General features: G+C 31.7%; 1 pseudogene; it reads right to left on the reverse strand.

The window, feature by feature from the left end:
• Positions 1–15,805: 15,805 nt before the first annotated feature.
• On the reverse strand, positions 15,806–22,213 carry LOC149579518 (putative multidrug resistance protein; annotated as a pseudogene).
• Positions 22,214–22,458: the final 245 nt, after the last annotated feature.

A 22,458-nucleotide genomic window follows, 5' to 3' on the forward strand; every position in this document is an offset into this window, starting at 1 on the left:
GCCAAGATGAGTGTGCCCTATCACAATATCTCAATGGTAAAGAGGGGAGATAGTTCTCAAGTCCAAATCCTAAACCTGACCCAATTGTTCAAAAATATAGGACAAGTATTTGAGTTTTTTACTATTCTGAATTTGTCAAGTGAGGTGAATTTGAGATTTTGACCCTTGAGTTTCAATTTGTATTTCGTCTTTTATATGAGTTTTCTTCTTTCAGTTTGTGGGTCTATTGTGATTTTTAGTTATAATTAAATCAAATAAAGACATTATTAAATGATTTAATTTAACAAAAAAATTATAAATTAAAATCAAATTTTAATTATATTAAATTAATTGAAAAATTAATTAAATAAAGGAAATAAATTTAAAGATTTCATTAAAAGGCTAATTTTGGCATAATTATATATTTTTAATTTAATAAGTTTTATTTTAATAATGAACTCTAAATATTATTAGTAGTTAAATTATTAGTCTTATTATTTAATAAAAACAAAGTGAGAATAATTTAAATAAACTTTATTATAATTAAATTAATTAAAATAATAAAGGAAAAAGGCTTTTGCATGTTCGTAAACTGAAACCCTAGGTTGAGAAATTCTTTATTAGGAGATTAGAGCTCATTTCTTTACACACAAGTTTTGAGAGCACAATTTGGTATTGGAGAAAAGGATTGTTGAAAGTTTCAGAGGGTTTGAATTTGCATGCATTCACAAATTGTATAGGATTTTAGCTATTATTTTGAGGCAGGGTTTGAAAATCTATTATAGAATTTTACTGAATAATTTGTCTACTTCGTGTCTTTTTGGGTGCTTGCAAAATGCTTATTACTTTATTGTATTAATTTTTGGATAAAGAATTATATTGTAGATTTTGAAAAGGGAAAACTTATTTATCAAGAAAACTTGTCCGAGGAAAATTATAGAAAAAATTAGAAAATTATTATGACTATATTCTTTTCAAACCTTTTCTAATTCGATTATAGAAAATTGGAAGAAAAAAACAAATTGAACAACTAGGGTTTGAACTTTAAATTTGTCATGAGTTTTCTAAATAAAGATAAATATTCTTCTTATATCGAAAATAATTTAATTGCAAAATTTATTGGAAAAGCAAAAGATTAATTGAGAGAAAAACATTATATAGCTAAACTTATGCAGGCATGTGAAAATAAATATACTAAGATAGAAAATTAAATATAGTATAATTGCATGATTGAAAAATGCATGCAAAAATACTAATTGAATATTTTATTTTTATTTTATAAAAATATAATATAGTTTTCAGATTTATTTATTTATTCCAAAAACTCAATTTTCAAATTTATTATTAAAAAAATTTTAAAAAGAAAATAAAAACTATATATATATATATATATATATATATATATATATATAGAGTTAGAATTATTCATTAATTCTGAAATTAAAAAAACAAATTATTATTTATTAATTTGCAAAATTAAATTAATACTATTCATTTAGTTATAAAGTAGATGTTGGTATTAAAGAATCTTTTAAGTTTAGTTAAATCATTAGTTGCATATAAATGATTTTATATTTATCAATGCAAGTGGGAAGTTAATAAATAGATAATTATAATTTAGTTATATTTTAAGAGAAGTTATAGTGTAGTTCACTATATAATCATCTAGTTATGAATATTTAATAATATGAGAAAAATTGTAGATAACTTAATTATAATTATAATTTCAAGTTTGAGTTATCTCGAGTTTCATTATGAATTAAAGAAAAAGTAAATATTAATATTAGACTCAAATAGAAGTCAAATTAATATTTTGGAAATGAAATGGACATTAAGATTTAATCTAATAATATACATTTATGTTATTAATTAAATCATTCATAATTTAAGATTATTTAAATTAATAACATGATAATATTGCATGGTTGATAACCTTTATCCAACTATAAAATGATTATGAAATGAAAACTTGAAATTGACACAAATCAAATTTTATGGAATTATATTAAAAAAAAAGAGACTAAATAATTACACTTGTTTTAAATGCATGTTGAGATGTCATGTTTTATTTTGTGGTGGGTTTGGGGGAAACCTAGTAATTTGACCAGATAGGCATGTTTACGAGAGGCTTAGGAAGTGGTTGTTTTCATAATGATGTTTAGTCCCAATTATTTTTCTTCCAACCAATGTGCTATATCCACGTGTTTGTGTGATGAGATTGAGTTCTTTTTTGTAAGCTCATGTATTGTGATTTTCTTGTTGTAACCTATGAAGTTTTTGATAAGTTATCTATTGATGCTTTCCAGTTGCTTCTATAGGATTGAGGTGAATATTGTGATTTATCTATTGGTGCTTTCTAGTTGCTTATATAGGACTGAGTTGAATATTGTGATTTATCTATTGGTGCTTTCCAATTGCTTGTATAGACTGAGGTGAATATTGTAGTTTTATGAGATATACTTTTTATGATCTTAGGGTAGGTTATCTATGTGCATGTTGGGAAGTGGCTTGCAATGGAGGCCAAAGCCCTAAAGAGGCTTCCTGGGTAACCCATTGTAAGTTGTATTAATAAGTGATAAAATTTCATTAAATGGGTTAAAATAAATTAACAAGAGCCAGTGTTTTATCTCACTCATGGCTCAAGTGCTAGTACATGCTAGATTGGAGTAGAGAGGATGCTTGGTTGTGACCTTGTCACATTAGTATGCCTTGTCTACAAGAAAGTATATTAATGCTGCATAGAGCTACAAGGGGTCCATAGTCCAGAGAGACTACCAGGGTAATCTTAGAGTTGACTCATGTGATGACACTTGCCTACATGCATATTAGGTTTCCTATGTGTCTTTTTTGCCTTTGCGATTAGATGTTACTTGTGTCTTGGTACCTGTGAGATAGATTTCTATAAGGATTTCCTTGACCTAGATGTTGGTTATGACTTGTGGATTGTTATTTGTACAGGACTTGAGATTTTCTCCTCAGCATGGTAGGAGTGGGCCATTTAGGTTCCATGAGGTCAGGTGGTAGTGTTTCTTATACCATTGAGATTTGACAGCTGGATGTCATTGTTGGATGTACTTGTCCAATTGTTCCTTTTATTTTGATCTTATGTTTTTATTTGGTGGTTATATTTTGATGTATTGTACTTGATTATTTGGAGATGTTATGAGATGATGTATTTATTCATGATATATAGTCTTTGAGATTTTCATACCCATGCCTTGTACAATGGATGATTATACATTCTAGTTATGCCAAGTGGCCTCTTATGTAATTCTATATTATTTCATTGGATTTGTACTTGTGATTTATCTATGATGTGGATTTGTTATATATTAGATTTAGTATTAATAAAACTTATATATGTGATTCAACATCATGGGACCATTAAGAGATGTTATTTGTCTATGGATTATTTGTATATATGTGAGTTATTGCTTTCACTATGTTATCTCTTATTGTTTAGTATTCTAAATTTTTTTTTTTTGCAAACTTAGTAAAATTTTAGGTTAATTTCTTTTTGGTTCCCTAGCAGGGCATTATACGCTTGATAGTCTTATTTGTAAATTCATTTGTATGGTGACATTCAATTGAATGTTTGTAAGTCCTTTAGAGTAGGCCACTCAATATTAAAGAGTGATAAGACCTAGATGATCTTTGGTGAAAATCCCCTAACAGGGTCATATTAACAATGTTGATGTAACCTTTAACTAGGTTGGCTTCTAATCAAACTCACTTCAAAAGAGTGGAATTTTTGGGTTACCAGTCCCAATTGGTCATTCCCTTAACAAGGTTTCCATGTCAAAAATAATCATGTTAAGATGTGTGGATGTTGACTATGTTGTATGTTATTTCATGTTTACTACTTATTGCTACAACTTGGTATATACATGAAGTTTACTATGATACTCAGTATATGAAGTTAATAGTTTACTACAAAGTTTGAATAAGTTATTATTATGAAGATTGATCTATTTATTGAGCTAGTTTCTTGAAAGATTAAATTGTTAAGTTTCTAGAAAAGAGTTTAAAGGACCTTAAGATAACTTATCTACCTCTCCCTTCTCCTTTATCTAATAATTGGTATTAGATCTAAGTGCTTGAAGGATCATAAGATGTATAAGAGAGGTTCCTAAGCGAAAAAGAGAGAACTTTGCAACATGACAAATTAAGATGAGATTGTACCTGTCATCACAAATTGGAGACTATGCACTATACTATTTGGACAAGCAGTATGCATTAGCACAACTTGGTCCAATGACTGTTGAGTAGGTGAAAGAAAAGAAAGAACACAATACCTTGACAATAGAGATTGCCTATTTTCTTAATGATGTTGAATTTGATGATGTCAAAGACTATTCTACTACAAAAGATATGTGGGATAAGATTGCACTTGTACATGGAGGAGATCAAAATATTTTGAGGACTAAAGTTGAGAGACTAAGAGGAAAGTTTGATGATATGAGAGTGAAAGGAGAGAACATTGCACAATATAGTAATTGAACCAAGGAAGTTGTTAGTGTCATCAAAGTTGTTTGAGGAATCATAAGTGGTGAGGATGTTGTAAGTAAAGTACTATAAACCTTACTACATATTTATTCAAATATTCAAATATTTAGGAATTTAGAGCTATTCTTGTGAATGTATCTACTCTTGATGATTTGGTTGGTAGATTGACTACTTTTGAGCTTAGTAACTTTGATAATAATTTACCTAAGGTAGACAATTCTTTAAAGACATCACTAACTATTGGAAGTTCAAGGGAAGATAAGAGTAGAAAAGATGATAGTGATTCAAATTTAGATGACAAAGAGCAAGATGAGCTTGAAGCACTATTGGCGAGGAGGCTACTAAGAGGGAAAGCAAAGTTCATAGGTACTACATCCCTAATATGTTTCAAATGTAATGAAGTTGGTCATATTGCATCTAGGTGTCCTAACAAGAGCATGAGTGACACAAATGACAAGAAGGAGAACAAATACCAAAGGAACAAAGAGTATAAAGACAAGGGAAATAAGCCTTATTACATTGCTAAGAAATATCACACCAAGTTAGAATCTAATGATGAAAATTAAGGAAAGGAAGTTGTGTATGTTGTTGTGAAACAATATTTAGAGGAGGAAAGGCATAAATAAGAAACAATTTATATATCTCATGTTAGTAGAAATGGTACTTGGATTATTGATAGTGGTTGTTCACATCATATGATTGGTAATATTGATTAGTTTGATAAATTAAACATGTATAATGGAGAATTTTTTAAGCTTGGAAATGATGCTCCATGTCTAATGAAAAGAAGACATTTATTGATGTTGAATGATAAGATTAGATGTGATGATGCTTATTGGGTTCAATGTATAAAATATAATTTGTTGAGTGTTGCACAATTGAATAACACAAGTCACTAATTGGAGTTTCTAAATAGAAAGGTAAAAAAAATTTATGCTAATGGAGAGTTGATTAGAACTAGTGAACAAACAAAAAGTAACCTAGTTAACCTAGATCCTACTATAATTACATGTCTATTTGTTAAAGCTTAAGATGTTTGGTTATGGCATAAGAGATATGTTATGTCAACTTTGATAATATGGTTAAAGTGATATTTTTACCAAACTTTCATAAGATTGATAATTCTATCTATAAATAATGTCAACTCAGCAAGATGACTAAGTTAAGTTTCTCAAGAAAATCTCATTCATCTAATGATATCTCAGAGTTGGTTCATATTGATCTTTGTGGTATTATGAAAGTGTAAATTTATTATGGTGATAGATACTTCATTTTTTTTGTTGATGGTTATTCAAGAATAATAATTCTAACATTTCTAAATTTTAAATCTTATGCATTTGATATGTTCAAATGGTACAAGGAAAGAGTTGAGAAGGAAATTGGTAAAAAGTTGAAATGTTTAAGATCTGATAGAGGAGGTGAGTTCATGTCTGATGAGTTTACTAACTTTTGTATTGATTATTGAATTAAAAGGCAAGTATCCACACCTAGAACACCACAACAAAACAACATTATAGAAAGAAACAGATCCATTGTTGGTTGTGCTAGAACATTTTTGATTGAGAAAGGAGTTGTAAAAATCTTGTAGAGAGAATTTATAAGTATTAATGTTTACACCCTCACTTGAGTTCATTGAAGAAAGGTACAAACAAGACACCATATGAACTCTAGTATGAACACACACCGAATATAAGTTAGTTCAATGTATTTAGAAGTAGGTGTTATAGTCATAAGGATGCAAGAAATGGAAAGTTTGATTCAAAAGGAGATGAAGGCATATTCATATGATACTCTACTAGGAACAAAACATACAAATATTTGAATAAAGTGATTAACATTATGGTTGAAATTGAAAATGTGGTAATTGATGAGATTATAGATAAGAATGAAAAGTAAAGAAAAAAAGAACCTAAAGAATACAATAGATTTGTCTATGTATAAGAAGGATCACTTGAAACTTTACCCAAGCACCAAATCTAGTCATAGCATAGGATCACCGAACAACAACAAATAATAATCAAGAAACAACCTATAGTACCCAAGCTACAAATAGAGAACACTAAGAAAAATGTTGAGCCCCATTTGAGTGCTAAAAATACTAGATAGTGCATAATTGTTCCTATTTTAGCAAAGTATGTTAGAAGACACCATTCAAAGAACTAGATTATTGGAGATAAGAATACAAGAGTCATGAAAAGAAGAAGCTTAAGAGATAACACATGCTTTATTTACAAGTTTGAGCCCAAAATTGACAAAGATGCAATTGAAAATGAAGATTGGATTAATGCACTGAACAAGGAGATATATCATATTAAGAATAATAACACATGGACATTGATACCAAGAACTAGAGACAAAAGTGTGATTGGGATAAAATTGATTTTTTAGGAACAAGTTGAATGAGAGAGAAGTTATAAAAAATTAGGCTAGACTTGTATGTAAAGGTCATGCAAAAGAAGAAGGAATTGATTATGGAGAAATATTTACCCCTATTGCAAGATTGGAAGGAGTGAGAACACTATTGACATGTGCAACATAAAAAATATTCAAGGTCTACCAAAAGCATGTCAAGTTTACATTTCTAAAAGAAATTGTGGAGGAAGATGTGTACATTGAACAACTTGAAGGATTTGTGAAGGCAAATCCAAAGCACATGGTATGTAAAATGAACAAAGCTTTATATGGATTGAAGCAAGCACTGAGAGCATGGTGTGAAAGATTGGATTTATATTTGATCAGAATTGGTTATGTTAGAACTAGAGATAGTAGTAACCTATATTTGAAGAGTGAAGTTGAAGATAAAGTCTTAATAACAGAGATATTTATTGATGACATTACATTTGGAGGTAATAAATTGATGTGCAAGTCATTTGTTGATCAAATTAGTAAAGAATTCAAGATGTCTATGTTTGGTGAGATTAAGTTCTTTATTGGTTTACAAATTTATCAAGCAAGAGGAGGAATAAATGTTTCTCAATCCAAATACATAAAGGAGATACTGAAAACATTTGGCATGGATGGTTCAAGGTCAATTGGCACACCTATAGTCACTCAATGTACTAAAGATTATGGATTATGGTACAAGAAAGAAGGTGATTTGAGATAAGAGTCTACACTGATGTTGTCTGGGGAAAAAATGTTGATGTAAAAGGATTAGTAGTAGAGGAACCTTATTTTTAGGAGAAATATTAATAACATGGATAAGCAAGAAATAGAGTTGTATTTCATGGTCTACCATTGAAGCTGAGTATGTAGTTGTTGTAATCAATTTTTCAAACATTGTATAGATCAAACAATCATTGGAAGGTATGCAAGAGGGAGTCACATGACCTGTTACAATCTATTGTGACAAAAATTGTGCTATCAACATATCAAAGAATCCAATAATGTATGTAAATGCAAAGCACATATCCATTAAGTATTACTACTTGAGAGAACAAGCCTAATAAAAAAAGTCAAATTAGAGTTTGTGAAGTTAGAGGAAAAGATGGTAGATAAATTCACAAAGCCATTGCCTAAGGATGTTTTTAAGTATCTAAGAGGTAAATTGGGGGTCTTTACCTATCCAATTTTGATTAAGTGAAAATGGGGGTTGCATTATTCATTGTTGATTAGAATTTCTTTATGGAGTTGATGTAAGAGTTCACTCTTTAGGAACTATCCTAGATTGTGAAAATGATTGTAATGTTGAAGATGCAATCAATACATGTAAGGTACAAGGTATAACTACAAGATTTTATAAGTTTCTAAATGAAGCTTATAGTTACCTTTTGCATTTTTGTCAAATGGGGAGAATAAGTTAAGGGGGAAGAGAAGAAATAAAGGGAGAGATGATGTGTATGAAACAAAAATAATCAAGAAGCAGTTAAGGGGAGAATACTGAATATGCTAAAGAGGGAGAGATGTAGAGAACTAGTCAAAGAGAATATGTGAATATGCTGAACAATGAAGTATATCCTAAGAGGGAGTTAATAAAAGGAGTTACAAGTGGTAGATCGAGCAAAAGAAGATAGAGAAAAAGAATTTAATTGAAAATAGAACTCAAGTTGCAAGAGAACTTGATGAGGAGAACTAGAAGAATGAAAGTTGTGATCCATCTAATACCAGACATGGATTATTTTCTAATGTCATAATATGTAATATTGTGTTGCCATCAATGCTAAAGGGGGAGATTATTAGCCCCAACTAATACTGTTGAAGATAAGTGAGATAATTTATGTGAAAGAGTCATATCAATTATTATGTTGTCATTGATGTCAAGCCTTAATTGGTAAGACATTATGCTAATTCAATACATTTCCATATCATTTGGTTGATGAAGATGATTTTAGTTCTAAGGAGGACTTGAAGAAAGTATAATGATGAAGAAAGTGTTGATAAGCATATGGATTTCAATGGGCACTTGATGAGTTAGACTTTGATAGTATAATATTGATTTGATTATTTTACATTATTTGATCATGTATAAGCAAGTTAAGAAGTCATGAAGTAAGAAGAAAAAAGAATAGTAAGTTGCACTGAGCTAGACAATTTGGTCGGTGAATGAAGGACTAAGGGTAACTGAGCACATGATGAGGAAGTGAAGGATGAATTGTATTAACTAAGAAAGAAAAATGTTAACTGAGCTTAGTGTTGGCCAAGCAAGTGTAGTGTTAACTGAGAAAGGGAAAGAATAATAGTGTCTAGAATATTCAATTGAAGGCCAAAATTCAATGAAAATATGGATTGATAGAGAAGTTTCAAAGATAACGATGAAGTTATTTATGAGATCTATAGCTAGAGACATTCAAAAAAGATCCGATGAAGGAGATTCAATGACTTCAAATGAAACTCAAAGTTCAAGGTGAATATGTGATACTCGAGTGTCCATATTTAATGAATTTGAGTTGGATGAAGATCAAATGATTATAATTAAGAAACAAAATATAGAAGAATATGATGAAGTGGAAATCAGTTATCTATTTAAGCAATGAACAAGATGTTTATTATTTATGATCAAGTTGGAGTAGAGATTGATAGCCAAAAGGGTTATCGAGTAGAGCAACATTGCAAGATATTAGTAAGTGAAGTGCTAAGTTGATTTGTATGTGAGTAGAACAACTAGAAGGAAGAAAAAGGAAGAACATAGGAGAAATAATGAGAAAAATGGAGATTTGAATCAACAAAGGTAGTTGCATTATTCTCATATCATTTCATTATTTGTCTCTAATCATTGTAGCATAAAATATCTTAACCAAGTGGATTTAACAATCTTATTTGTAAATCCATTTGTATGGTGACATTCAATTGAATGTTTGTAAGTCCTTTAGAGAAGGCCACTCAATATGGAAGAGTGATAAGGTTTAGATAATATTTGGTGTAAATCCCCCAACAGGGCCACATTAATGATGTGTGTGTAACATTTAACCAATTTGTCCCCTAACTGACCTTACTTTAGAAGAGTGAAATTTTTGAGTTAGTGGTCCCAAGAGGTTTTCCCTTAATATTATTTCCACATTAAAATGTATTGTGTCAAAATGTGTGGATGTTGATTGTGTTGCATTTTATTTCATGTTTACTATTTATTGTCATAGCTCAGTATATACATGAAGTTTACTTTGATACTTGGTATATGAAATTAACAATTTACTAAAAATTTGAATAAGTTATTATTGTAAAGATTGGTCTGTATACCCAGCTAGTTGATTGAAAGATTAAAGTGTTAAATTTTTGAAAAAGTATTTAAATAATTTGAGGATAACTAATTCACCCTCCTTTTCTTAGTTATCTAACAATACCAATGCCAACAAATCCCACTCAACTATGCTACCAAGTTACCAATGGCATCATAAAATCCATCTCCTACATGAAGATCCTCTAGGTCTACACACACAACCAAAGTGTTAGTACCAAGTGAAACCAAGATCTCTAAACCAAGAATGTACAAACCAAACTAGGAACCAATCCTACACCACCACATCATCACTACGACAAGATCCCACTAAACTATGTATCCACTATATCCATGAAATTATGATTAAAAATCATCCTCTAACCATGAGAATCAACCAAGGAATCAAACCATCAAAGAACTCAAAATTCAAAGTGCACATCATGAATTCCTCAAAATAAATAAAATAATCATGATCCTCAACTAAGAATACGAATATATACCACTATAACCAAATCAGGAGTCCAAACTATTAAACATCAATGAAGTACCTATATATATATATATCCAATTGTGTAATGCCAAAATCCATGTCACCATGATCACATCCCTGAACCAAGCAAGTTTAAATTGTCCAATCTGTCAGCATAAAATAGTGAACCATAATCCTCCACTATGACTATACCTTGTAACATATCATCCTCCTAAATGAATACAAATCAAAAAATCATGTGAATAAGGGTATAGAAAACCCAAATCCAAGTTACCAATGTGAATATGCATCAATAATGAAAGATCAATGTACAAAGACAACCCATATTCAAGTCATAAATGCAACCTACAAGTAAACACTACTTACAATACTGCAAAACTTGTAGGCCCAATAAGTCATCATATGTATCAACATCAAGCACTAATAACCATGTAAATAGCATATCAATTTGATATATAAATTGAGTATACAATGACATCAAAATCAAAATCTCCAAAACACACACCATGCCCTAAACCATAATGTTATAGTCAATATAAATCATAAATTATTTAGACCAATGTATCACCAAATAAACCATGCCAAATATCTACCAAATCTAAACCATTTTATAGAGCCCTCCAAGGGATTTTTGTTGACTATTCAAAGTCCAAAATTTCACTTTGTATGCCCAAGTTATGCCCAAATTTTTATTAAAACTAAATAACGTCTGACTTTTGATCTCATAAAAAATGATAAAATGTCAAAATCATATAATAAAACCTATAAAATATTGTAGTGCTCTAAATTATCTTTCCAACAACTATAAGAAGTCCAAAATTTGACATCATGAGTGAAAGTTATGGCTATTTTAACAAGACAACCTATTTTGTCATATAAACCATTTAAACAAAAATTCAGTGACAAAAACTTTAAAAGGATTAAGTTTGATGACTTTCATAGCCTAAAACTAAAAGTGCTTGGCATTTTCTCTCAACATGACCAAACTAGGGAAAATTATGTATCAAAGATTATGGAAAGGCCAACTTGAATCCACTGGCAAGGTTTTTTTTTTGTCCAAGAGGTCATGTTTGAAGCCTCACCCCTAAAAACCTCATTTAAATTAAACATTCAAAAAATCCTTTTGACTAACAACTTTACATGCCGAAAAAAATTCATCAACCCATCCTAACAATAAATCCAAAACCCTCAGATCTACAATAAATAACCTATACAACTCACATATCTTTCCCTTGCCTTTTTTTTTTCATGCATTCCCATGGATATAATCAAGGGTTACATGAAAAAAATTGTACTTCTAATACCACTTGTAAGATAATCTGTAACAAAAATATCATTGTTTTCACATAATCTATAGTAGATTCAAATTAAATAAACACTTAGAATCTACATGCAAAAGAATATATAACATACCCACAAGAATATGACACAAGATATACCTCATGAAACCCTCACTGAGGAAGAAAACCTAGCCTCCAAAAGCATCCATCAACATGTATTATTCAACCAAATACTATTGTAATATAACCATGGAAGCCTTTAAAGCCATATCCATAATCAAACAATCCATGTGAACAAGCATGAAACCACACATCCCATGTCATGCTTCCAACCTTCACAACTATTCCCTTGGCTAACTTGCCTTGCCTTTTCTTGCTCATCAACTTCTTTTTGTTGCTTTTATAGGAGCAAGCTACCATGAGACCACTAAGTGGTATTACATAAACCGTGTCACTAGTACATTTTCACCTATTTTTCTACCAAAATTTTTGACCAAAGGCCATGTTGGCCTATGATTTCATGTTTTTAAAAAAAAAATTATCCCCGTGCTGGTCAAAATTTCAACCAAACTGGGGTTTTATGCCCGAATTGGTCAAAATTTTGACCAACTTGGGTTCATAACAAAAAAAAAAAAGAGAAAATTTGGTGTGAGATCTTTTTGAGATAAAATGTTCCCTACATTTTTCTAAGGTAGCTAAGGGTTAGAAATGCTACCGTTGCCTTTATTGTTTTTGTTGAATGATATGAACTGCTTGTAATTGAGTGACTTTTTTTGAGGAGGTTGACTTTTTGGAGCGACTTTTTCTCAGGATGCTGATATTCCACACAGGCTTTTGAATTGCTACAATTTAACATTGCCAGACAAGGATGACAAAATCTCAAATTCTTTCTTCAGATTTAGTTTACCTCGTCATTGTATGTGAATTTATCATTAACTAGCTATTGATAGGTTAATTTTTCATTTTCTCAGTATTTGCATTGTTCTTTTTGCTTCATCTAGGGTAGATTTGCCAATTAAGACCTATCTTTCACTAGGCACTCTGGTACTGCTACCTCTACTTTTTCTATTGAATAAAATGTAACTACTTGCAATCGAGTTGATGCCTATGTTGAATTGAATCAATGAATGCTGCCGATGGTGCAAAGTGATGAATCTATAGAGGCAACTACTTTAGGCCTTAGAATTTTAGGGAGGGGTGTTCACGTGGGAGTTCCCGCACTAGTTGGGGGTAGGTTCTTGCCCTACGACCCTTAGGAGCTAGGAAGAAGGTCCATAATGTTGGGGATTCGGGAAAGCTACCTCTAGTCCCAATTCTCTCTGCTATTATCACCTTAACAAGTTAACACTTCAATTCCCCTCCCATCCACAGTAGAACTATAATAAGGAAAAATTTAGAAGGAAGTTGGGGCCCTAACAAGTTAACACTTCAATTCCCCTTCCATCCATAGTAGAACTAATAAAATCAAAAAAATATGAATTTTCAAATAGAGAGCACTAAATGATTATAATAAGTTGCACAACCTCTGAATTGATTTGAAGAGAACACTCAAACATAGAAGAATAGGAGAACAATACAGATAATATGAAGAAGAAGCACCAGATAATTATCACTGATGAAGCTCATCACCATTAAAATTGTTCCATATCCACCATAATGAATGAATTATAATCAATTCATTATTGCAGATGAATCTTAGAGAATTCAAGGCACTTCAATGCAGGTATGAAGATTTTTATCATAGCTACTGATAATTCAAGAATAGTTATTTGTTGAATACATTATTGTGGTTTCTTGATATAATTCTAAGATTGAAAAAAAATTTCTTTTCACGTGAGATAGGAGTATTTTATTTGTTCTTTCAAATGAGTAATGTAGCATATTTTGACTTCCTTAGAATATTAGTGAACAATAATTGTAGGGTAAGAGTCAACCAGGCTATCTAATATGTATGTACAATGTCATTTGTGAGATTTTCTCTAATTTTTCAATTTAATCAATCAAATATGCTTATGGCTCTTATAGGCTTGATTGGAAATATATAATGAGAATATTGCTATCTAAACTTATGTAAAGAATGACTTCAAGAAAAGGGTTTAATTAGTAATCTTACATGAATATGAAATGCTCTAATACACCATAATATAACCTTCCTTATTTGATGTGAATTCCAATATGTTGTTCCAATAGAAACCTACCATAATATAACCTTCTCTTGCATTTTCTCTCATCATGTATGATTTATTCAACATATTAGTCTATGTAAATCTATTGCTGCATTTCTTTTTTTTACTGCATTTGACATCAACAAAAAATAGTCTAACTCTAACCTATTTGTTTTTGTGTTGTAATAATGAAATAGGTTTGCAAGCTTCATCTCTTATTGATAGGAACAAAATCTTAGAAGGGATGTTGTTTGAGTTCTCAGTTTTATATTCGGGTTTATATGAACTTTCATTTTGTAGCGAACATGTAAATTTTTTGATATGGTATTGTCTTTGGTCATTTTGTGGTATATGAAAAGACTCCATGAATATGCTTGGGTTTATGGCTAGAGCCCACGAGGCTACAAGATGCCATTACAGTAGGCTGAAGAGCAAGACTTTCACATTTGGTTTAACATATACTATAATTTTTTAGTATTGATTTTGCAAAAGAGTCCACATTGAAAAAATATTATTAGTGAACCCGAGTTCAGATAAAAGACATCCTATTGTAGCTCTTGTTTAAGGGAAAAATAGTCATTCCATCAAGAGATAAGAGAAAAGTCCCCATTTTTATAATTTTATTGTTCATTATTTCTACCAAATTATGTTTTTGATGATATCTTGAAAACTATAGCTACCATGAGCTTATTCATTTAGATTTTTACTATTCTAAAGTGTTGCACAAGGTTTGATTTGTATCTTCTTGAAGAATTAAAAAAGGTTTTTATATATAAATAAATGATTTAAAAATTAAAATGCAAACCTAACTTATTTTCTTTCTTTGGTTGTGGTAACACATGCAAGTGGTAACATTTGCACGGAAGTTAGAGGAATAATAACCTCAACTCCACTCATTTCAATTATTGGATAATCAAGTAGTTTTACTTGAAAGCTAAGTTGCTGAATCGGGACTTTTCTAGTCAATTTCAGTTATGAAACGTACTAGAATTTGATTTTGAAATGAATCTCCTATGGGTAAACATCTAGGATCTATGTTTTGAAATGCTGGAATGTTTAGCAATTCTAGTTTGATCTTTTAGATATCTTTAAAACCTAGACTACTGATTACTGAACTTTGAACTTATTGGTCATGAGATTCTAGCTTGATCTTTTTGATAGAGAACCCTGAATTTAAATTACAATGATATATTTCAAAATTTTTAATTTGTAATGGTTTTGCTCAGGATTGTATTGATATATGACATTCTAACAAGTTTCGTTGGTTGGTAATGGCTATTTCTCCAATTTATGATGATCAATATATAAAAGATGAATAACGATGAAGGTGGAGACCCTCTTCTTGACACATATACCCCATTAAAGTAGAGGATAAGATAGGTGAGTAGGCCCTCTGTGTCTCCCTCTACTAGCTTTTTGACTTGTTTTTCTTTAGGACTTTAACCCTGTATGATCTATTGGAATGTTATCTTAGATCTAGTTACCTTTATAAAATATATACTATTGTTTTCTAGAAAGTAATGCTAACATCTACTCATTAAGAAAGGAAAAGAAAAAGAAAAGAGAGGAGAAAGAAAAAAGAAGAGTTGTAAAATAAAAATATCCTACAAATTTACTAGATAAATACTCAGTAGGGGTACAACAATATCTACATGGCCTTATGAGAGGGAATATGATGTGGATAGACTTGTTTTCCTTTTTATCAATCTACAAGATGAATTTCAGTAGTTTATTATTGGTGTTTTTGAATTTGGTGGAGATTGAAGAAAGTTCCTCTCCTACTCATCAAGTTCGGAGGAGTACCCCACTCAACAATCACTCCATTGTGGAGAACGGCCACAAATTGGGTGGTCCAAATGGTGTTGAATCGATGGGTAACTAGGACTGTTGTTCGGCTTGCCACAACTCTATATAAGGCAGCTTGTACCACCTTCTCACTCTCCCCATCCAATGCACTTGTTGCCTCATCAAGAAATAATATAAATGGATTCTTTAGGATGGCCCTTGCTATTGCTATCCTCTATTTCTGCCCTCTAGGTAGTTTTGTTCCTTTGTCTCCACGCTTGGTCTCATACCCATCTTTTAAGTTCCTGAAATGTATATACAATTAGTTTTGAATATTGTACACATTATTTTAAAATTGAACAATTATTTCTAGACTTACAATATGAAGTGGTGTGCATTGGTAGCTGTAGTAGCTTGAATAATCTCAGCTTCAGTTGCTGTAGGCTTTCCATATAAGATGTTATATCTAATGCTTCTTGTGAATAAGACTGGCTCTTGCCCTACTAGTGCAATATGCTTTCTTAAGCATCTCAAACTCAAACTTTTGATGTCAATTCCATCAATTTTGATGGTCCCTTTGAGAGGGTCATAGAACCTCTCTGTTAGTCCAATTATGGTCGACTTGTCTGACCCACTTGGCTCGACTAAAGCTATGTTGCTCCTCGCACAAACCTTTAAGTTAAAATTTCTCAATATTGTAGCATGTGGGCGGGCTGGATAAGCAAAGTCTACACTTTCAAATTCTATGTTTCCTTGGATCGTGAATGGTTTTGTTCCTTGAGGATCATATAGGTTGATTTTAGTGACTCTGTCCAATATTTCAAACATAGATTTGAATGCAGTAGAGCCTTTGGTGAGGTTTGAATTCATACTACCTACTTCTATGATCACTCTTCCTATGCTCAATAGGATGAAGAATACCTTAAATACATCCTCTGGGCTGATCAGCCCCTGGTGCACAAGCCTTCCATCAAACCAAAAGTCAAAACCCCAGGTTAAGAAGGTGAAGCTCTGTGCACTACCCATTACAATTGTTGCTAACCATGATTGCTTAATGGTTTCCTTGTGAGCATGTATCTATGATTCTCTAAATAGTGAGAGGACCCTCTCACTGGAACAAAAGGTTGTGGTCGTTCTGTGGTGGGTCAATACTTTTGCTGCTATTTGGCTGCAATTTTTTTGGGCATCTGTAGACTTCTTAAACATGCTCTTTAAGAGAACTTTTCTAGTGTAAAAGTAGAGAGTTGTGAGAGGTTGGATGGCTATCATCACTATAGCAAGCTGCCATGCTATTGTCATTCCCAATGCCACTGCCACAATAATTGCTGCAGAAGTATGGACCATTAGAGATATCCTATCAACCACCAGAGATTTTACCTGCATTGAGCCCCCATAAAATCTCATTAAGTTTTCTACGTTCCATTCAACCAAAGCCAAACTTTAGTACTTAAATGTGTAGATGTAATGTGCAATGTGTATATATAGTCAAATGCTTAATCAAACTACTTCATACTGTTTGGTTTGTATATTCACATTATTGCTTAAGAAGAAAAAGGAAATTATGACACTTTGCATTGCCATTTGGGATTATGAATTGTTTTTAAAAATAGTTTCATGAATCTTCTAATATAAATTATTATAGACTTTGTCTGCGATAATAGGTATGAGTGGTAGTACCAAATTGGACCTTTGTTTCCTTACCACATTAACTTCATTCACAAGAATAGAAAAGATGACTCTAGGAGATATCTCTTCCTAATCACACCATCCAACCTCAAATTTCAAAAGCTTGGCCAAAATTATCTCCTGAATTCTTTTGGTGATCAACTCTCGCTTTGCTGCAAAGTTGTAGTGCTTAACAAGATTGACTGTAAAAGAAATGATGAATAGAGAGAATTGTATGACCTTATCCTTGATTTCATCTCTTGATGATCTCTAAGAAAATATGTAGAGATCATGCCACCCAAGATAAATGCGTAGATTGGATACACTGCACCATATACAAGAGTGCATGCACTGCCCACTAAGGCCCTCTTCCACTCAGGCACATTCAAAGCTAGTAGTTTGCAGAAAGAGGAGGGTTTGCCACTTACCCTGTTGGATGTGCTACTCTTGTCCTCCAAGTGTGTGGATAGGCTTGATGAAGGATTAGAAATGCTTTGTCTTCTTGAATTGCTCATGCTTGTAGTGGAAGCTTCATCTTCTAGTTTGGCAGAGTTATTTTCTTCAATAGTTGCATGTTGCTACTGCATGCTCCATAATATCTTGTGAACTCCATTTGATTGATTAATAAGGTCCTAATGGTTAGAAAAGGTGTATATGTTGATAATCTTATAGAGATTGAAGTTAAAAGTGTACAAGATGTTGTTCAGCTTCTGTTTTTGGTACACCATATATTTCATTGTAAATTTAACCTGATTAGATTTTGGTTATGATAACAGTTTAATCAGTTTGCAACTTACTCTAAAGATTGTTATGATTTATTTATGATTGATAGGGAGCATCAAATAAAAAAATTTCAGCATCTAATATGAATTGTGAGAGTAGTCGTTCACATAGTGTTTTTACATGTGTTATTGAAAGCCACTCGGAAAAGGACTCTATGACCAACATTCGCTATGGAAGGCTTAACCTAGTGGATCTTGCTGGTTCAGAAAGGTATATTGGATATACTTTTGTTTATATCTGTACTTATCAGCTCTTGACTTTTTTCATTTTCCCTTTTCCTTCTTGTTGTGTCGCCTAGCATAGTTTATTGTGAAATAGGCAAAAAAGTTCTGGTGCAGACGGTGAATTCCTAAAAGAAGTTGCAAACATCAACAAGTCCTTGTCAACTCTTGGGTAATTGCGAAGATTCTTCACATGAAACTCTATCGACATACTATATACATACATCAGATGTTTAGCTGAAGAGTATCAACATTTTTTAAAGGCATAAATGAATGATAAACATGACTAAATTGAACTCCAATGATAAACAAGAGTTCCAAAATATAAATTGTATTAATTGTCTATCACTCTCTCTTTCTCTCTCTCACACACAGTTGTCACTCACTCATCACACATAGTTAATTACATTATAATTTTGAATAACAACCATGATATAATAGTCCTTTTAGAGATCATTGAAATCAACCATTTTATATGGATTGTTTCCTCCGTATGACATATCAAGATGGTAATCTTTATCCAACAAATTGAACAAATTTCAATTAATTAATGTCACTAGAAACTTCTTTATTAACTTCTTCTATTAAATGCTCCTAATTTCTTGAACTATTCTGATTTTAAAAATCTATTTTGGGTTTTTATATACTCATGAATATGGTAAATTAGTTTCAATGGGCTTGATTTTCCCAATGTTGATCACTAGCCTGCATATCTCTATAATCAAAAGCATTCCTTTTTGGGGTTTACAACATTAATTGGTCATGATCTTTGGATTTTTTTCCTCTTGTATTCACAAGATATTATCATCATGGCTATGAGTTCCTTCTAATCTTTCAAATTTACAGATTTTAGTTAAATAAATTGATTTGTCTATATGATAGATTTAGTTAAATAAATTGATTTGTCTATTGGTTTGGAAATTCTCCTTAGATTGTAGCAACTTAGGACTGTTTACTTTTGGGCTTCTCATTAGAAGTTTTCTTTATCATTTTTTTTAGTAAGAAGATTGTCTGCATTATCTTGTGACAGGGAAAAAGTGATGATTTAGCAACATTGAACAAGAAGAAACTAGTGATTATAACAATATATCATATTGATGTAGAGGAGGCAATTGACTTTGTATTGGTAGTTTAGCAAATGAGACATTGATTAGCACACTTAAGTTTTCTTAGTGAGCCAAATTCATTCAAAAAAATATATGAATCCATCCTACTTCAAGTTCATATTGTTTGAATACATCCTGAATCCATCCTTTTGTCTTTCAACTAATTATCACGATACCAATGGTTTGTTATTATCAAGCCATTATAAATGAGGGTGCTTCACAAGATGTTAAGGCTTTGCAACTTCAAATACAACAACTAAAGGTTTGAACTTTGTTGTGTGAATTATGGCCTCTTTTACTCTCTGTCCATGCCACACATGTGAGCTAAATCATTTTTCCAATATAATATAGGAGGAACTTAATTTCTTTAAATGTCAAAATGTTTCAAGATCTCTAGCATTTCGGTCAACAATATTTTCTGAGAGTAAACTTGGTAATGGTGAAGGAAATATGACTATTGTACTTGGTTACAATCTTGAGGCTCCCAATTGCTCTCTTGACTTGCTACCTAATCTAAATTTTATAGGGAGCCCTATATCCAGTAAGAAGGTGTGGTTTAATTTAATTCCACATTATCTACAGTCTAACAGTGCATATTTATATAGTGGGAAAATGCCAAATGACAAAGGCTTATAATGTGTATTTATATAGAAAATAAGTGAAAAATGATCATTGTAGTTTAAGTCTGATATAATTTTTTCAGACTCATATTCTACAGTTAAAGTCATTGGAAGCTACCTTGATGGGTTCCTTGAGAAGAGAAAATGTGGTTGAAACTGCATCAAGGCATCTTGAAGCTGAGATTGAACACCTAAACCGACTGGTATGACCAAAGATGATACATTTAATTTCTTCTACGAGTTAATCTACTTTCAATAGTTAATTTGTGAGTTTAGAAGAAATAGTGCACGAGTTTAATGTTTCAAAGTTAAATAATAAACAAATTCTTCTGATCACATCCAGGGCCCTTGAAAAATCACCTTTTTAATAAAGCTGAATGAAAGCTAATTGGGATGTCACTTTTCTACTAGCAAATAAATTGAATACTATCTGAATATAGATTTTGTATGAACTTAGTTTGTGATGACTACCCTGCAAGTGGTTGAAAATGTTTTTGTATTTACTAGATTATTTTGCATTCCCATAGAGTAGAATATTCTTAACAAAGTTATAGTTAATGGTTGTTGATGGTAGAATGTGCCTAGTAGGATCATGAAGAGAAGAAAATAATATTCTATCTGAATCCTAAATTTTAATCAAAGAAGAGTTTTATTTAGTTGCTGAGTTTTAATTATCATGCCTCCATAAAGCACTACTTAATTGTGAAATGTGCATAATAGGTACGACAGAGAGAGAAGGATACCCAGTGCAGTTTGTGATCTGATTTTGGACTTGTAGCATTTTAGAATCCTAATAAGAAGTAGCTTATGACTAGTTGAGTGGTTGCACTTTTGTATCATCCTCCAAAACTTTTGTTAGGTGCTACAGATTATGGTGTAGATGTTGATCTGTGGAGTGCAAGTTATATAGTTGCTGAACTTGCAGGCAAGCCAATAAAGCGTCCATTCCATTATCTATTGGGAATGGACACTTTACAATCAGAGGACACCTTTGAGAAGAAAAATTCTCCTGCTCCAATTTTATCTTTGTAGAGATTTAAAAGATTGCAAATTAAATGGCTTGGATAAGAAACAATTGCTTGATACAACATAAAAATAAAATTCAACCAAACATTGGTGGAAATTTTGACCAATTCTTGATAGTTTTCTACCAAGAATTGGTCAAAATTTCCACCAATTATAAATAAAACTTGACCAAACGTTAGTGGAAATTTTGACGAACCTGCAGGTTGGTCAAAATTTTGATGAAAAAAATTATCTCGAATTGCTTGGTCAAAATTTTGACCAGCTTGGGTAGAAATTTTGAACAAATTTTGTTGAAAATTGAGTTCAAATTTACTAGTGTGTTGTATAAAACCCCCATTGACCCACATTTAATATTGAGTATTTAATTCATTTTTTCCCAATATTAAATAATTACATCAAATATTATCACTATAACTCATCAAGAAAATTTGAAGAAGCCAATATTCTAGTCTACAAAAATGGCGCTCTGCTCTGCTTTTGCAAAAAAACCGAACCCTTTCCGACCCGCGAAGTCTCGAAGAAAATTCCTGCAAAAACATGTAAACACAAGTGACCTCAGGGTGATTTGGTAGCAAAAGAAACCACAAAGCATATATGATAAGAGATACTCAGTAAACATAGCGAATAGATTTGACAATTTTAAAAATGATGTAGAGGAACCTCGCAGCCAGCGATGTAGTAGGGGAAATAAAGATCGTGAGATGTATGTCCAAAATCCTCCTTCGTAGAACTCTCAAATCTGCTCTGAGGTACACCAAAATCCGAATCACCAAATTTTTATGGTAGATCAACTAGATAATCAGATTTGTATTTTCAATTAAATGAGATATGCTCACCCAAAAAAATACAAGGCTATGGTTTCGGATCCATATCAACCGATTTCACCCCAGACAGAAAGTTTATCACCCAAATCTGCTTCCCCAAGTTCATACATCCCCCCTCATTGTAGAATCCATAATCCACATCATTCTATGAACCCTAGTCCATCTCCTAGGTCATCTCCACAATACGCAAAGGATGAACCGATCAAAATTTCAAGCAAAGCTATCGAATCTTCATGGGACAAATGCATAAAGAGAGGCATCTTTGCTATTTGGAATGGGCCACATGATGATTTCCCTCTATTACTGGACTGGCTGGAGGAGTCTTGCGAGAACTAGGTAAGTATATTCACTTTCT

The sequence above is a fragment of the Cupressus sempervirens genome, chromosome 1, assembly GCF_028749045.1.
Source record: "Cupressus sempervirens isolate cs-2001-9-10 chromosome 1, ASM2874904v1, whole genome shotgun sequence".
In the NCBI taxonomy this organism is placed as follows: Eukaryota; Viridiplantae; Streptophyta; class Pinopsida; order Cupressales; family Cupressaceae; genus Cupressus; species Cupressus sempervirens.